The sequence below is a fragment of the Aphis gossypii genome, chromosome 2 (genome assembly GCF_020184175.1).
Source record: "Aphis gossypii isolate Hap1 chromosome 2, ASM2018417v2, whole genome shotgun sequence".
NCBI lineage: Eukaryota > Metazoa > Arthropoda > Insecta > Hemiptera > Aphididae > Aphis > Aphis gossypii.
The window spans coordinates 2,475,395-2,496,388 of NC_065531.1; the positions used below are offsets into that span (position 1 = coordinate 2,475,395).

The 20,994-nt window shown below is 25.8% G+C and overlaps 1 long non-coding RNA gene across 1 annotated transcript; it reads right to left on the bottom strand.

The window, feature by feature from the left end:
• Positions 1-377: 377 nt before the first annotated feature.
• LOC126550166 (uncharacterized) lies at positions 378-7,363 on the bottom strand. Its single transcript, XR_007604208.1, has 4 exons — positions 7,066-7,363; positions 3,557-3,741; positions 2,774-3,039; positions 378-465 (listed from the first exon to the last, which is right to left on the bottom strand). It is a non-coding gene; the product is annotated as an uncharacterized LOC126550166 (long non-coding RNA).
• Positions 7,364-20,994: the final 13,631 nt, after the last annotated feature.

The window sequence follows — 20,994 nt, forward strand, 5'->3', positions numbered from 1 at the left end:
ATAATATAACATTGTATAAATATATTAATAACATAATAAATATATTTTAGTAAAAAGTTAAATAAAACTACCTTAATACTAATAGTGTACTTAAATATAATATATCAAAAAATATATCATGAAATTTACTTAATGATATCAAGCTAACAAATCTTCTTCGTTCGAAATCATTTTTTGTATTCAATGATAAAATGTCGAATTCGAATTTAATATATCAATGACAACTACTAGTATATAGTAAAGCGGTACCAACTCGTCCAGCTTTTTTAAATTATTAATTATGATTTATAATACCTACTTATTAGTTTAAGTAGTAGAAAATTAATGCATATTATAAACTTATAACTTAAATATAATAATATAATATACATAAATTACCGCGATTGTCTCCATGATTCATTAATTACTTGAGATGAACAATGAAACATTATTGATTGTTATGTAGTATGTTATTGGATCATAAATCTGGAAAAAAATATTTTTATTATTGAAACTTAAATTTAAGATCGGATCTCAAATATTATTTCAATAAATATTAAAATTAATATGTTATGGTTAATATTTAATCTTTAACATATCCAATCTAGTATAACAAGGTCTAGACAATCTTATTTTATTAAAAAAAAAGTTGATTAGATGATAAACGATAATACTGTCCCAAAACTCACATTTATAATAAACAGATTAACATTTTTTTAAATATATTATTATAAAAGACACACATTTTCAAATATATAATACATATGTGATTTAATTTAATTATTATAATACTACGTTTTAAGTTTCTAAAATGAAATGATTGCTATATTATAGTAGGTATAGTTTTTTTTTTTTTGTAATTGTATGTAATCAATTTGAAATAATTCTTATTGTAATTTGTTATGTGAATGATGTTGTTGTTCATATAAATGCGTCGTATACATTTCCCCATAAGATGGTGGATTTGTAAACGGCCTGACTCGGCTTTAATATTTATGTCTGGTGAAGTTTAAACATTATATCAGAATGTATAATACATAATATTATACAGCATAGACATAACAATAGACCTTACTTATAAGTCACCGCAAAAGCCTGGTAAATTTCTTTTGGTTTTACTTAAACGAGTGTTTATAGAACATTTTTTTTTTTATATATAAAACCACGTGCTTTAAAATAAGTAGAGATTGGATTTATTTTTTAGTATTTTAAGCTCAAAAACCGTGCGTTCTATTATGATCATGGTTGTATTAATAACATAGTCTTAACTGCTAATGTTAATATACCAGCCGCAAAACCGCACGTATGCAAAAAAAAATCCATCGGATTAAGACGGCTAATAAAATCTTTCGTCTTAGTTTGTTTTTCTAATCATTTTAACGCGAAAACTATGAAACCAATAAGGTTTATAGGAAAAAAACAGTGAAAAATATTGACGCGGTATGAATCACACTTTGACTTATTTTCGGGTGTCCCGGGCGGCAGCGCATTGTCCTATGATTTCTTTCATTACTGATAATGGATATGCCACGCCCAGCAGAGCACCGTGTTGAATCATTTGTCACACCTGTTCGCCAACCCGAGTTGACAGTACACGTACCGTATGCTTGTTTACGCTCACACACATTCACACATATTATATACATATTGTATAAATACAACACATACAATAATCAATCATTGATATTACCATCGCTCTATAGTTTCGATTCAACCTAAGGGTATGCCTAAAGTAATCAGGACGAAGGGAGGGGCTTCTTTTGTAAGTTCCATACGTTTTTTTATTATTATTTAGTTACGACGCACCCAAGACCTTTCGTTGAATTTTTTTTTAATTTTTCAGCACACCACCATCGTCACTGATGCCGAGAGCACAAAAGACAAAAATTAAAAAAAAAACTAAAATAAACGGAACCAAACATATATACATGAAAATAGCGTAGTGGATAATATAAAAGGAAAAAAGATAATTTTAGTAGAAAATGTCGAAAGGACCATTAATAATAAGTTATGCGGCTCTTCGATATTAATTACGCCTCTACCACACCGCGTATCGCTAACACCGCAACCGCCATAACTACCACACCGTCTCATTTTCTTGTGTACGCAAAAAAAAAATACTCATATAATGACAAATACGTTAATGTTCCCTAATAACGTTAATTAATTATATTATTAGATTAAAATAATTTCTAAAGAAAATTATTTTACTCCCTTTTTTTAACCCTTTATAATAATATTAAATTATAAAAGTCTTCGCTTTTCACTTCTTGAAACACTTTTACCAGCAACTTAATATTATTATATATAAATATATATTTTTATGACGTACAGTAAACTTATATAATATTTCTTTTAGTTTCCTACTCCTTTACTTACATTTTAATATTTTGACACATAAAAAGTAATGCACTAGAATAATATATACTATGTAAGTATAATAAGTATATAGGGGATCCATTAAACGTAAAATTTTCTTTATATTTCAAAAAATACTAATAGTTTTGAAAATATATATTTTAAATAATTTTAAGTCATAACAAAACAATATTTAAAAAAGAAATAGATAGGTATGTGCAGGGCCTGATTAACCAATAGGCTAAGTAGGCTACAGCCTAGGGCGCCAATTGGTCAACGTTAAATTGGGGGCGCCACAACATTTTTTTTTTTACGAATGTAGAATTTTTGCTAACCCTAGCCTACTGGTGACCAACTCCTTAATCAGGCCCTGGGTATGTGAAGGCAGTTATGAAAAAATACTGTTACATATTGCTCATATATTTTCGTTACTCACCATATATTATTATCTCACATATAATTGTGTAATATATGTACATCGCAGTTCACCAAGCGTGTATATAGAGGAATATTTGTTGACGTTCCAACAGCGGTCAGCGACGGTAGTGTCAAAACGGTGGACGATGCGAATTATGTCTGCCAACCGTTCCACAGCCCTAGTTTACATGACGTGTCCGTACTCAAAAGCTCATCGAACCGACAGTGAGAGGACAAGGCTTGTATGGTTGGTCGGTAGTATCGTTGATATTAGGTGTACGCGATCTGCATTTGAAAGATTCTATGTAGCTTCAATTTGTTAAACGAGAGAGTCATAGACCAATAAGTGATGCAGACCACCGCCACACCGTAGTAGATGCGCTACGTTCGGCAAGTGACTCAGGCACGTAGGGAATCCCAAAATCCTAAATGTACATTGTACAAACCCCATCTCTGTCCTTCTAATTCAGATGAGAGACTTTATTTAACATCGTCTGCTATTTTAAAACGCACACACATTTATGCACGTGCGCTTATACATTTTATAATGAACAAAGTGGATCTTAATATAATTACACATATTTTTTAAGTAAATGTATGTGTTTTTGGAAAAAATAAATAATTTTAAAAAATTTAAAAATGTATACTTATGTTTTATTACATAATCAGAAGTAAAATACTTTTATAAAAACGTTTAATAAGCATTGAAATTTAAGTTAATTCGTTCTTATTCATGCAAATTGAAAATTTAATTAGTGGAGAACTACAGAATTTTCTAAGTATCTTCTAACATTATTCCCACCTTTTTTTTTAATTGATCATGGATTTTCTATGTTCATATTAATTTATGTGTGCATATGAATACAGTAATGTTAAAATTCAATCCTATTTCTTCTATGTGCTCAGCTTAATGCCATTAAGATCCATACGAATTATAGGACACATGCTTTTATCGATGAATCGATGATGTCGAACAATTGGATCGATCTATAAAATAAAAATAAAATGTATTATAAAATACGTAAATAATAAATATACTTAAATTCGATTTGAAATCATAACATATTATATTTATTATAAAGTCATGTTATGTAATATTTAATAAATAAGATACAATTTCTAATGTTTCCTTAATTCCTGATTAATCTGAGATAATATGTTGAGAATAGGATTGATAAGACAATATTTACGAATTTACATCCTTGAGAACTATTGAAAGCTTTGAGTAAATAAATAGACTTATATATAAAAGAGAGAAAAAATCACAAATACACAACAAACTTATAATAGTTGGCATTTGTCCAATTAATACTAAGGAATTCTTTTCTTTTTTTTTTAATATATTAAAGGTAGATGAAATAAATTATTAAACTGTATTGTTTTTCAAGAACTCAAACAAGTGTTAGGTACACATATTTTCAATGATTTCCATTAAAATCTAGTTGTTTAACTATACAATATACATCCTTATAAAACAATTATAACATAAGGGTTAAATTCTTCCAAAAACCTTTTAAACAAAATTTGATTAACTTATATTTTATAGTATTATGCTTTTTAAATGATCTAACTAAAATAAGGTCATCAAAGTAAAGGCAAAAATAATATATTACACTTCAATATAATAATAAAAAAAAAAACCAATTATATTAATATAATGACCTATTATAAAAGGGTTTTACATTTTTCGGGAGCTGTTTCAATAAAATAAAAATACTAAATACTTTAAACATTATTTATTTAAATTATCAAAACTTAATGTAATATTTAAAATTTATATAATTTAAATTTAAACTACATTATGAAATTTTTAAATTAGCTCTTTTTAAAAAATATATATTCATGAACAGCAAAACATTTATAGTAAATCACACTTTATCGTGTGCCACGATGCTTATTGTAAATTGTTTTAACCATTTATCAAGTACTAAATAAACAGTATAGATATCGTAATAATTATAATCAAATTAAAAAATAATCAAAAATCTATTACGACCTTACATTATTGCTTTAATACATATATTCATCTATTCAATTACGATACATTGAAATTTACAAACTATGTTTTTTAAATTATAAATAATTATGAAGAAATTAAGGATAATTTAGGTAGATATACAATCCTATACTATAAATATTAACTAATAAGTATAAATATACTATTATAATAGTTTTTATACTTATAACTTATAAGGCAATAACATTGTTAAACATTTTAAATATAGATAGATTATTTTTTTTGCTCACTTATACTTACTACTAAATATTTTAAAATAAAATAAAAAAATTATTTATCTATTAAAAAAAATGTAATGACCTATTCTATCTAGATTTTTTTTCTTTAAAAATAAGTTATTTTGGATTTGAATAATAAATTTGGTGAATTTAAGATTTCTGGTGGATGAATTACTGCAGTAATAATATAATATACATAATATACTTTAAATAATTAATGTAATGATGAGTATAATATTATATGGTGTTACCGGGCAGTGTCTTGATCAACATTTAATCCATATTAATTTTTTGCTACGACACAAATTAAAATAATTTAACCACCAGTCATTGATTAACTTTTTACGAAAAAATGTACATTCTCTTAAAATCACAAAATACGTATTTGTTCATAAGCAGAATAAGATAGCTATATATGCGTTGCTTTTGTTTTTGAATTAAAAATGTATTAACTATCGTATGTTACTCAATCAATCGATTGGAAATTGAACACAGATGGTATGTTTTAAAATGGAAATTGTATTTCGTTTAAAAATGTTTTACAAAAGACGTCGATAAATGGAATATATACTGCACAGTATGTTTATTTTTAAGAAAATCTTGATCTGTTAGGTTAGAGAAATACGAGCTCAATTTAACATCGTTTAACTATGCGAATATTCTTCATATCATCTTCCAAATTAGGAATATGATAATAAAGCACTGGTTCTATATGTATCTTAACCCTAATATTTTATTATTATGTTTCATGAAAAACTATCATGTCTCCTTTTATATTATAAAATCAACCAATATTTAATAAAAATACAGTAATAGATATTATAACACATTAAATTGTTTAAATTTTATTTCGCAATAGAGAGCGAGTTGTAAAAACAAATCGTTGCATTTAAGAATAGTCAACTGAATTTCAATAACTATAAATACAATTACATAAAAGTACACATAATAATATAAAATATGAATATAGTATTTTTTTTTTCACATTTAAGCCAACATGTTAACTTGGAGACATTTTTTTTTTTTGTTATTATCTAATACGTGATATAGAAATTACATGATTTGAATGATAAAATGAATAGAAATTGAGCAAAAAAATCTTATAGATATATTTTTTAAATACATATTATTATAAATATTGATTATTTTTTAGTTTTTAGGCCACCCAGCAAAGTACCTACATAATATAATAATGTATTTTACTTAAAATACAAATATATACAGACTATACGGAATGTCTCGACTTGATTAGCTTATTTGTAATATGCCTATTATACCTAAACTTTTCTATACCCATTAAACTTAAAAAAATGTATTATAAATTTATAACTATGTAAATACCTAATGAAAATTAATAACTTAAAATTTTGAAATATATTTATATTAATTAGCATTATTATTTAATTAATAGAACTATATAAAATATATTTATTTTTTTTATTTTTTATACATGTTTGGTACATGTTTTTTCAACATTTTTTTTAGATCATAATATATTTAATTTAACTTTTATTTTTTACAGTGGTTTATGAACTGATGATTACAAATTTGACTTAGCTGGTATTTTGAGTGATTAAAATAGAAAAATCTCAGTACCTAATAATCAATGTAACTTTTTTTTTTTATTAATTTTTATTCAATTAATTTTTAATTGAGTTAAAATTGAATAATCTATAGATAATCCATACAATGTGTCAATTGACATAATATTCAATGATAACTGATAAGATTAAATTGAAATCGACTATATAGCTAGAGGAATAACTAATTAAAGAATAAAAAAAAACATTTTAGGTTATAGAAATTGTACTTTATAATATAGAAACTATATTATATAATCATATTGTAAGATTTATATGATGATAGGTTTGTCTGTACATTTTATGATTACTAATTTCAGTAAGTTGCTAATAGTTATATTACTAATGTCCAAATAAAATACAAATCCTAAATTCTAGTTAAAAATTGTATACACATTAAAATAAAAGAAATATGAATTTTACAATTTAAATAATTGCTTTAGATTTTTAATTTTTCTTTTACCTGCTTCAAATTTTCTGCGCAACCATTACTTACCCGATAAACTAATGGTCGAGACATTTCCTTTTTTTACAGCGTTATCTCATCTCTCTCAGTTTTTTTCAGGCCAACATAGAAATATTTCCCTTCACGTAATCGAGCACATTGCATTTTACCGTAGGTTCCAAAAAAACTTTTTAATTAAACACTTGTTTTTATATAAAATATGTATTACATATACTTAAGAAATTTTATATTTTATTTAATATTTCGTAAACATAGGTAAATTTACGTCCAGAAAAAAAATTTAATTATATTTTGTATAACTTATTAAAATAAAAATACATAAATAACGTCAATGCATAATGAATGACGTGTACTTAGAAATAATTCATAATAATAATAAACTAGTATTTAGTAAGTACAACACAGCGTTCTAATTTATAATTATTAATTGTATTCTATCAGTAAATTGTAAAGTAATCTTGATAACGCTCCCTTGAAATATTAATGAAAGTAGATCTATATAGGAATTGTTTAAACTATCATATTTCCAACAATGAATACCATTTGTAATACAAACATTATTTAATTTAATTAGTCGAATATGATTGCTTCATTATAGAAAAGATTTCCCATTGTAGATAATTCTATAACAAATGTATTAACATTGACCTGATGATTAATTTAATAATATTGTAATTTATTTTAAATACGAACACCACGTCTTGTTCACATTAAAATTAATTATTACTAAAAAAAAGTGTGCATAACTTATGTATTGAACTTACAAAAAAACAACACAATAAAATAGTTGAAATATCACTGAAAAATCAATCATTTCTTTTTTTAAAATTAAAAGTATAGTTTCAACTTTTAAACAAAGTGAAAATAATAATTTTTTACAACTATAAAAACTATAAACTTTTGAATTTATAAATCTTAATAAAATACATTTTTCTCGCAGAATACTTTATACTTTAGTTAAATATATTATTCTCTTATATTGTTACATCTTCAACTGAATAATATATAAATAAATAAAAAATAGATTTATTTGTAACAGTTTTCATTTTTGATAATGTATTAGAGAATGAAAATATTTTATAAATATCTGTGTGAGATATTGATTATACCTAGTTGAGAAATAATTATCAAATTTAATTTAATATGTGTCATGACTCAAAATATTATAATATAATAAAATAACTAAGCACGTTCGCTTTACTTTGGAATTTAGCATAATAATAATATAAAATGTATTTAGGTAATATTAATAGGCAATCTATTGAACATTGATTTTGAATATAATAACGTTTTGAAATTTAAAATACATTATAAGCTATTTTAGTTTGAAATAGTATTAATAGCTGCATATTTGATAAATGTAAATTTTGTAAAAATAATAATTTTTATTAATTTTTTTTTTTTAATAAATTTCTTCTATACATTTTTAATACGCTCACAATCTTACTCAAAGAAATATATTACACATTTATTAGTTACTTATTAAATTAGAAACTTGAATATTTAATATTTAAAAAAATTATAATTATTTAATTGTTCATTTCAACAGTATCAGTATATTTTAAAGTATATTATGTTCTCTAACTACAACGTTTAAATAAAAATATATACCTAATACGTATATTGAATCAGTTATAGTGTCAACATGTAGTTATTAAAAAGGAACTCGGTAATATTTTCACCTACGAATTCATCTCGTATGGTAATAAAGTAATAATATTGTTTTTGCATATTAAAATATAAATGTCGTGAATCAATTTATACATCTATTTACGAAATTATAATAACCATAAACAAGCTCAAATATAAGTCAGAATTAAGTATTTAAGTATAACATTAAGGATAACCCGAAATTGTAAATAAGAACATTATGACTTAGATTCTGTTATAATAATTTACTATACGAAAATTGTTGTTAATTAATCGTTATTTTTGTTTTAAACTTTGTATCCTGATCGAATAACTTTTAAATAATATTCTATACACAGCTATAGTCATTAAATACACTGCAGCCGGTAATTATTGTTTGTAAATTTGGAAGGGACTGCAGAAGGAAGTATTCAAAATTACAGTGTTTTGAGGTCATAAATAATAACTAAATAATAATATAGTGGTTAAAGCAGAGGAAATATACATGCATATAATAGAAAACTAACAGTCAGGGTTGAGAAAAAAGAAGACTATTCAAACAGAAAGAAGCCAGTGAACATCCCTGACCTAATTTATATTTAAATGAAAAACGTGCAACCTCGTATATATCAAGTCATTACTTAAATTTACTTGTTGGTTTAAGTATTTATAATCTATAAACTCACAAAAACGTTAATATCACAATTAGTTATGTTCCATGTTTATGTACACATCTTTACTTTTTTGAGAATTTTTACTTTTGCTTATATCAACTGTACTTAATATGTTTATATACAAATTAGTTTATCTAACCTATAGAATTAGATTTTTATTATTATATTTTAATTCATAGTATTAGCCAATTATACGGTACCTATACGATTATGTAATAATATGATTATAATTAATTCGTAAATATTTTTAGAACAAAATAAAACAAAATTAAAAAAAACAAAATATATTTTATTAATCTATTTAAACTTATGTTACTGTAAACTGCATTATTCTATTGGACTCCTAGCACATCAATAAATAATAATAATAATAATAATAATAAAACTAAGTTTGAAGATAATTTTAAAAAAATTTTTACTGACCTGGATAAAATTAGTATAGTATGTGAGGGCTGTATAAATTTTACTACGAGGTTTCAACAATTTAGTACATACAATTGCAAAAGTTGATATATCGAGAAAGTGTTTGGACAAACACCGTTAAGCAATTGAATTGCATTTTTACATTATAAATTAAATTGGATAATATTTTAAGATTTTTACAAAAAGCCAATTGACAATAAAATTATTACAAAATATCAATTTCATGATTTTGTGAACATAGACATACTACCTTCTTTACCCATTGTTTGAATAATTTTATAATTTATTCAAACATGAACAATAACATAATATATTAAAACCAATAGGTACGATTGTCTAGTTTGTTTGAGTATAGAAATATTGTTTTGTTGATCAATGAGTATAATAGTATGCAGTATTTAAAATTAAATATAATTTTTATAAATTTATAATATTCTAAATTTATTCTTTCTGTGCAGATTAAATACAATTATTATTAAAATAATATTGGTAATAACGAAAATACTGAAAATTCTGCCATTCAGCTGTTTTATTGACACAACTAAATGATTAAAAATTAATAATAGTTAAAATTGTTTAGTTAATTTAGGGGAGATAAACAATTTTTTTTAAAAGCTCTATCTCTGTTTTCCAAATTCTATTGAAGAAGTTTTCTCGTCACCATCAGTTTATATTAGTTTAGTTCTCTCAAAAATCTAAACTTCAAACATAATATTATGTACAAATTGTTAAATCGTTTAGTTACAAAAAGGTTAGTATCACATATAGTTTTAATTTCCATGACACATAACAATATCAAAAAATATTTAAATGAACAATTATATTTTGAATGTGTAAATGTTTGGAAATTAAATATATAAGTATATATATATATATGTATATATTCATAATATATATTATTTTGCAAGCTACAGCACAAGTTCAAAAATTAAAATATACATGCATAAAACATCAGCATTTAATTAAACGCGATAACGTTCATATACCAAAAACAACACCTATAAAAGTATAATATTAAGTTATAATTTATACTATTATTATTGTTATTACAGCGTTCCTTACTTTATGGTAATAACTAATATGTACCTATAATATGTTGAAAATAAAACTAAAACCAAAGGCAAACATTAAACTATCTGCGAAAACTTTTAACTGATACACCACCGACGACACTATAAAGGTTATTGTAGTCACATATTGTATGAAGAATATGATGATTGGGCATTATATAACAACCGATTGAACTTTGAAAGGTAGCTCATATAGACAGTTATAATCGATTGGAAAAACTATTCAAAATAAATAGATTTCATTCTTTTCATTATTTTTGATTACTGTAATATTTAAAAGCCGCTTTTATACCGAACCTAAATCAAACCTCACCACGACAATCACTGCATACATTATTATACACTATTTTTGAACGCCTATCGAAAACTTACTTGCATAAATACTTTGTATGCATGGCTAATGGCTATATAGGTAGATGTGTAATTTGTGTAAATATATATAATATAATATATTGTGTTGAATTTAAAATGTCGAATTCAAGCACTATACTTAATGCGATAACATTTTAAAAAATAACAAAATATTATTGACTAATTCGTTAAAAATTGTATACAACAAAAACAGTCGTATATAATATGAACATTTTTTTTTTGTTCATAAAAAGTAGATTAGTTGATGTTCGAGGAAGACGCAATAATAAATAATAAATCAATCATTTTTTACTATACTAAATAATATTTTAATAATATGTACATTATACATTTATACGCGATTTTTCTGCAAAATGATTTTCCAATATTATTGTCAGTACATAATATATTAATATATTAATATGACGTGGATGTTATTCATCCCATAAAATTACTCTCAATTGCTACATTGTAAATATAGGAAATAACTTGTTTTATCATAATCTAGTATTTAATAAATGAGTATGCCTACTATTTTCGTCATCGTATTAATTCAACTCTGCTGCCTTTTTTTTTACTCTGGACATTATTAATTAGTACTCAACTCTCGTAGCTTATATACACAATAATATTATGTACTGAGACTCGAGGACTCCGATCATCGTCGTAGTTGTCTGTCGGTAGTCATCTCGCTTCGGTGAAGTTTACTGGGTTCGATCCGACGACGACAATTATTATTCCTGGTCGTAAAACGGTATTGGCATAGTAGCGGTGAGGGGAGGCAGATTAAGCCGAGTGCATTTACGTTTAATTGGATCCGACGTCTTTGTCTATAAAATTATCTTGCTAGTTTTATTTTCTCTGAACAAAATGTGTTCCGTGCTGCAGTAAGTACATACAAACGAATCGATTTATTTATATATATATATTATATATAATAAACGTGAGTAAGTTCGTCCCATCGTCTCACAAGTCGTCCACACGAAGATGGTCGTGTGCGTATTTATTATGCTTATAGCAGTTCTTCAGTCGTCTATTTTACCGGACTAACTTTTCGCAGCATTCGCAATCTCTACCGATAAACGGCTTTGTTCTGAGCCGAATCGATTTAATTATTAAATTAATAAGATTTTAAAACTGTTTCAATTTGATTTAAACGCATGAGATTAAAACATAAATCGATAACATTTCAATCAGTTCGAAATATGTATACCAGCCACATATAATAGCCAAAAGTGTACGCGTATACACTATTATAAAATTACATAATGTACTTGTATACGTATAATGTATAAATAGATATATCGAGAGCAATCCAACTACGAAGATAACCCTGAGCCAAGTAAAGTGAGTTACATTTTGGAAACTACAAGAGTATATAATTTATATTTATTATTAATTGCGAATTAAAGCACACGAAGTTTACACATTCACTACACGTACCCTAAGATTTTATCATGTGTATAATATATACTTAATTAGTGAATGTTTTTATTTGAATCCTACTATACAAATTATAATTTAAATAAATATGACATTTTTTACAGTCCGTGAAAAAATACCATGAATAATATTATGGGTAATAAAATTTAAAATCATTTTATGGTTAGGATATTATATTATTTTCAACTAAAATTGATTAAATAGAAAATTAAGTTACTAAAGTATGTATTGTGTAAATTATTTGAATGATGTATTGATACAACAACCCTATTAATTTATGTTTGCGAGGTTTACATTAAGCCAGCGCAAAGCTCCGAGTATAGGTAATATGTTTATGGAAAAAACTAACATAGCAACTAAAGAGAAAAACCATATGATTTAAAAAATGGCAATTATTTTTTTTCTTTAATAAAAGAATAAATAAATAAATAATAATGAAACAAATAGTTGAAGGGAGTGTAACAACATATTATTATTAACCCTAAATGGCAAACGAACACGGTTATTTACTTTTGTGGGAGCAGGTGTCTTGAATCATTTGGTTGCTACGGAAACCAAACTTTTAGTTTTCCTAACACATAAAATGAATTAATAAATAATATATTATATATATATATATTTGTTTTTCTCTTTATTTTTCACAAGAAATTTCATAATACAAAAACGTACGGGTATTTGCAGAACGAAAAAAATGTCACTGGAAATCACGCAGACATAGTTTTGCCGTCTCTGCGCAACACCTTTTAGCACACGTGTCGACGATATTAAAAGCAATAGGCTTCTATTGAAGATGACTATTTTGTGAATTTCACATAATATATAAAGCAGCATATATCTGTTATGCTCACAAAATGCGTGTATAGTGTTCACACTCGCTCATTCACACGTATATAGGTTTGCATATATTAGGTGACAAATATATAACTCCCCAACGACATCTTACTCAGTTGAAAGGGAAAAAATAAAATAGTCCATAATATGTAGTTACCAACTTACGAGTAGAATATATAACAGTACAAAATAATAGTGAACTATCCCCGTTTTGTATAAAAAAAAATTACTCTGATACCTAGTTGTGTGGTTAGTGAAGCACTGAAGCGTTATAAAAAAAACATTTTTATAAGATATATCTAATATTATACTCGTATGGTATAGTGTAGTATTATAAATTAACACCTAGAATATAATTTATATTTTTTTGTATCATTCTCAAAAAAAAATTTGAAATTCCTCAATTTTTTTTTTTTTTTTGAGATTAAGTTAATTAACAACTTAAATTGTTTAATTAAATAACAACAAATATATAACCTAATAATATTTGATTGACTAAATAGGTATTTTTCAACTCAATATTATAGTGTTGAGAGAACCAGCTTATAAAATTTAATCAAAAATAATAAACACACTTAACCACTAAATGTTAGGTTCCTACTTATATAACTATATAATTATAATAATTTAACAAGTAGATACTAAAAAAAAACATTAATATTATTGACACCAATGGACAGCCTACATAGAGGAAAAACTAATATAAATAATGTACATAGAACTAAATATGAGTAGGTATTATATTTTTTCGTATCTATCTCTCGGTTTGGATAAGTAAAAGTTAAGAATTCAACTCATAACTATAGAAATTGAATACTAATTTTCTACAACTGTGGACAATTAGAACAGAGCTAATTGTTTTAAAGTTTACGCCTTCTAGATTTGTTCCAAACTCAATTAGTAGATTTTGGTAGCAAAATAAAGAAGGAAATCAGCGTATTTTATACTCTATACCCTTTGTTGTAAACATTTTGTTTTTGTTTATAGCTTTTTTTTAATTTATTTATTCCATCGTTGTTAATCGAACAATTAAGATACCTTGGCTTCGATAAAAACCTTATCGGTTTTACGTGGCACTAAGTCACTACCCCGGTCGAACTTAAATTAAATGAAAGTTGGGAATTAATTTTCCGAAGCGAAGCATTCGAATTCCTCCCACGGGAAAGTTATAACGAAGCAATTTGTTCTACTTTCCTTAATTTGGAAAACACAAGTGGAACAACTCGAATTTGTTACACACGCTGTCATAACTTGACATGAATCCTGAGGGTGTAATTCGATTTCATTCGGAAGCGAACTGAATAACAACAATTTTCTCGATAAAACGTATAGCTGTATTATACTTATATAACTTGTACAGTTACATGTCTTATTCTTCGTCAAGTGTGGCGGAAAGGTGAATAAAATTGTTTAACATTCAACTTACCCGATTTATTTATTATGTCGGATATAAAACAGCCCACCGGTGGAATAATAGTACAATACGAACACAAACACTGAGAGGAGAATGAAAAACTACATTATTAATTTGAATACCCACACAGTACTATGCTAATACATATCCACGTGGTATCATGACGTTATAACTAGGGGAAATAAGTAAAAATACAACACATAGTACAAGGCATATACAAATAATAATAAACTATAAAGTAAGGACACATCGAGTACATTTGCTTTTCTATTTTCTTTTTCGCCCCATTCGTGACTTATGAATTCCATTAAATTTTGTTCGGTTCCACAGGAATTCAAAAGGATAAGATACCCGAGGGTATGTCAAAGACATACCAATGGAAATTAGATACGGTCGACCTGAATTCAACAAAGTTTCGGGGTTTTAAATAAACGGACGCGACGACAAAGTTTTGCAAAAATTCCTACCCGGTGCGAATTTATCCACAAACATGTTGTGACAACTTACGGAAGACACAATAAAGTTTAAAAAGAAATGTTTTCTTACCACACAGTTGTAGGTACATATAAAAATAATATAAGCCGGAGAGGAACTAATATCTGCGACATTTTTAGACGTCTGTCACCAAAGTCGAACGGAAAATAAATTTGGGTGATACAAAAATCCAATCCAAAAGTGCCGTTCACCAACCAACGTAAACTGAGTTTTTTTATATACAAATATATTGAGTATCATAATTTAGTCTTATAAAAAAAAAAAAAACTATAAATTTTAGTTCTGTTAAATTTACGAGATGAAGAATATTACTGTTTATTCGTTTTATTCGTAATATTTTTTGTATTGATTTATACTTTAAAATATTATAATCATTATGATGAACAAAAATCAAATACTTCACGCACAAGCTAAAAATATATATTGATTATGAATGTAAAATAATTAAACAATAATTGCAAAATCAAATGCAAGAAAAAAAATAATCAATTCATTTTAGTATGAATATTCATAGTGTATTTAATTACAGTAATAACTTTGCACTGAAAATACTTTGCTACTAGAATTATGAAGTAAACTGTGTTATATTGACGAAAAAAGCCTAATTTTTTTTATTATTAAATTAGTTTATCGGTTGTCTTCGATAAAATTTACCTATATGATGATTTAAATAACAAACAACTTAAAGTATTCTAAAACTTGAATCTTTAAATAAAACTTTATAGATGGATTTAATAAGTATTCTTATTAATGAAATAAAATAAATTCTAACCACTTATCTGATTTAATTATTATAACATAATTTCACATTGTACCATCATAGATTCAATTTAACAATACTGAAATGACGATGGACTGAAATCACGTGCTCACAGCAGTTTCTATACGATAAACCCGGAAAACATTTATTACATTATTTGAATTTGTTTTTATTGTTAATTTTATTATATTTTATCTATAAGTTTTATTTTCAAATATTTAATTTCTAACGTCGAGACAATAAACCTATAAAAGTTATTAGAAAATGTGATTTCCTTTATATATGTTTCTTAGACAGTAAATACACTCAGATGATTGAACAACACAATTTTATTACGATGCTACACAGAATGCAATTTCTCTTGTTATATTATATACAAAAGAAATAATATAATGGTTAAGGTCGTACCAATCTTATAATATTATATTATACTTTAAACTCGACATTCAAAAAAAAAAAAAAAAAATGATAATAATAACAAAAATTAACTAAAAAAGTTTATTATATTTTTCATCAACATATTATATACCAACTAATGTATGTGTTAAATTATTTTTAGCAATATCAAATCGACCAATTACACAAAACTTGTAGTGCTATAGTGCTGTTTAAAAACATGATTTGTACTGCACTTAAAATACATTCGGTAAGCATAATTAATCATAACATTTCTTGCAGTGTTTTGGGGATGGGAGATCAATTTCAGCGTATACAAATATACGATATTATATTTATTAATATGTATTCAGGTAGCTGGTGTATACAGTTATGTACTATAAGCGTATATATATGTAGCGTAAAATGTATACTATAAAGCGTATAAAACGAGTATCGTATAGCGCTTCATGTTGGCTAATCCAATTCGAATCCAGTGACAAATTTTGACAAATAAACTTTCAGTATTATTTTATCGAATTAGCATTCCCCTCACTCCCGCTAATGGTTTCCGTGTTGGAAGAAAAAAATAACATCCCCCGAAGGCATAATAACGATTTAATAACGGGAATTTCTCTCACAGACACATCTGAATGTCCTGCAGAGCTCATTTTTCATAAAACGCGTATGTATGGATGTATATATATATATAAAAAGAAAAACAGCAACAAGGAAAAACACGATCCCATAAACACGGTCCAAAAGTGTTGAATTCATTTTTCAACGTTATTGACGCCTGGCGCCAGTGAACCCGTAATGTGATAAAAACCCTCCTGACGACTGCAGCGTGGAACGAACAAATTGTATAAACATTTCCCCACACTACTACCAACCACCACTTCTTGGTCTATTGTCAATGAAAACTGGGGAAAAGGACACACAAACAGTTATGAAAGGTGGGAGGGTGGGAGAAAATAGTGAAAAAATAAATAAATATAAAGCTTAGGAGCCATAACTCAACAAGGCCGATTTTTATTGAGGAATGTTACAAAAAGCACATTTGGTGTGTGTTTGTGTACGAAATATAGTCAGAAAAAACACAGAGATATTGTGCGGCTATAGCTATACCAATGGACAAACAAAATACACGCCAACTATTTGTGGGTTTTGTGGATCTCTTCCATATAACCAGAAGGGTCTACGTTTACGCGTACACACACAATATAAGGACAGAAGAGACTACAGTAAAAAAAAAAAAAATGATATTTTATTTCTGTTATAGAAAAACATTATTGTATTGGAATGTATTCTATGGAATTGTTTGAGCCGAGGGTCGTATAAACGTAAGTGCAGGCATTCATGTACTGTCTACATCGAGTGGACTTTAAGTCAAATAAGTGCCCGAAAAGTATTTCTTAATCGAATTATGTTTTATAACATCTATGTATGTACACACACAAAAGGCACTTAAGTAAAATACATAAAGCTGTGTGAACAAAACAAGAATAAAACTGAATAAAAATAAGTTTAACTCGACTGGTACATAAATTAAAACAAATAAATACATTTCCGTTTTCAAGTCAAAAAGCAAAGCGTATTTAAAAAAACGATTAAGTTAACATATTATTATACAACTGTTTAAAAGAGTTAGAAGGAACAAAAATTATGATATTTTTTACTACACATTTTATTTTATTTTATATTCTTTCGTCCCATCTCCAATAGTTTAAATTCAACATTTTCTCAAATTTCTAAAATCCAGACAAATAAATTATTGTTTGTTTTTTATTATATACGTTTAAATGATTACAAAATAACTTTATATTTCATTGAAAAGTGAGAAACAAAAATAACTGATATTTTTCCGCTGCTAATAAACATAGGTATATTTAATATTTTACAGAACGCAATTTTAATTTCAGCTAATATTGATAAAAACAATTTTTCAGTCAAACAATTTGAAATTATAGTAATTTAATAATATAAAAAACATATGAACATAATTTTTTATAAAGATCTAAAATTCAAGTTAGGAAAAACTTTGTCAAAAACGTAATATTTCATATTATATTAAACGAAAAATAAGTTGTAAATTAAATCTATAAATTTAACAATCAATAAATTGAGTACCTCATAGTACTTAATATATGTATTGTTATAAAATATACTTTGAAATAGTGACTCACTACCATTTTTACTCAGAATAATTTTCAAATGCAATCGTTTATCAAAGATAAGATTCAATTAAACCTAGCATACCTACAAAAAAACGACTTCTCCTGTTTTTTTAATGTGTATAAATAAAAACAATTTGATAGGAAATTTTCTCAACATTTAATTTGTGCTGTATAATAATATATTCGAACGATTGTAAATTACTTGACGACTAAGTGTCGAGTACAACTACAACTTTAAAATATTCATTAGTTTTCAAATAATACACTGTCAGAAACTTAAAATCAGCTAAATATGCAAATGAGTTATTTGAAATTTAAATTCTAAAAATTAATTATTATAGTTTAGCGAGAATACGGATAGAAAATATTAGAACATACTCGTAAAGGTGAACTTAAAAAAACAGCAAAAACAAAATTATAAGATTTTTGTTGTTAAATTATTGAATTTTCAGTTTTATAGAATCAATAAACATGTTGAAATATTTTTTTTTTGTTTTAAAAGTATACACTTATTTACTAAATCCATTTTTTTTTTTTTTTTTAATTTGGTTTTTGAGTATACATTATTTACTCCAATAACAGTAATACGCGTATAAAATACAGACGTATAGAACACAAACGTAAATAAAAATAATACAAATGTAGCTACCTATATGTACCTTACTTAAATTGGTTCGATAGACTTTATGTTTATCTTCTTAAACGGATGTTACATAAAAATACTGAAATCTTATATTATACAGAGTAAAATAAATTCATATAAATATTGTTTATTGTATATTTATATGACTGTAAAACGACTGAAGTGTCTCTATAGTGGATACGAGTTTTTCGAAAAACATTTTTATAGCACAATAGTGTAATATAATGCTATAAGTAGGTATAATATTCTACGCATTTACATTTTAACCGATTCACAAACAAAATTTGTTCAGAAAGAAATCATATTATATGTTATATTATTGTAATAATATGCATTATTTAATGTATATGATCAACCTGCAAATTCATATTATTATATTGTATTGGAATCCGGAATTGCAGAGGTACGATTTTGAATGAATAACCACCTGTGCATTTCAAAACAAATGTCGATTTTCCTATCGCACCATTCCCACGTTTTCCTTTCAATTAATGGGAATTACTGCCCGACTCCTGTTAACAACTTTTCGAGTATAATAATAATATAATACTGTTGATTAAACACTTTTTGGCTCTCTGCTGCAGTCTATTAAATCAAAACAACTCTGTAAACAGTATAAACTGATATTTCCGCATCTGTTCTAACCATAATAATGATAATATCATAAAATCATTCAATAATTCACCCGTTAAGAACAATAATAATATAATCATTTTAAATTGTAAGCACAGTATGTATAAGACTTAGATTAAATTTACTCTCGAACAATAAAGTATCTATAATTTTCAAAACAGAATATTATGATATACCTAATTGCTCAAAATTTTTAATCTACCTATTGCAACAAGAATTTTTTATCATACGAAACAATAGTTGTTTAAACTAACGTACTGCACAATTAGCCTACTCGTTTGACTAAGTCGAGTGTTTCTATAACAATAAAAATAATTTCGGCTTTTAAAATTTATGTTTTAGGTTTTTTTTAAATAAAACAAACAGTAAATAATATAGCATCATTATAGTCAATACGTCAACGTATTTTTTTTTAAACTTATTCAAATGACTATGTTTTCTTAAATTATTATACTAAAGTTAAATTTTTATACTAATATATTAGATGTATAAAAAAAATTAACAGACAAAAATTTAAATAAAAACTCACAATGATCGACGATGAATCTAAAATGATTAATATCCTGCAATTTTGGTGAGGCAAAATCGTTTTGTGGGCCTTGAAAGAAGTGGCAGATAACGAAACACTGTCTCATTTTAACGTTTAGTCCGGAATTAGCGATCTGTGATCGCTTTCAAATTTAATGCTAGACATCCGTCAACTGTATCTCGTTCGTCCGGTTTTCTTATTTTTTTTTTTATTTATTTATTTTTTTTAATTTCGTTATTCAGTGATTTAAATAAGGGCTGACTGACAGAGATGATTTATGACGCCTAAAATTATTCACAGAACATTTCTCAGAGATTTTCAACAAAAAGTGAAAACGAATAAGTGTCAACCACGGTATCGCCTTCCCGGTAAAAGCACTAAATACGTGATAATTATTATTTGAATGCATTTCGAATTGATTACATAATATTTCACCGTTCTGTGATCACTTAATTATTCAACAATGTATGTTTATTAGTATTAAGAAAACTTAGTATTAATTTTTACTTATT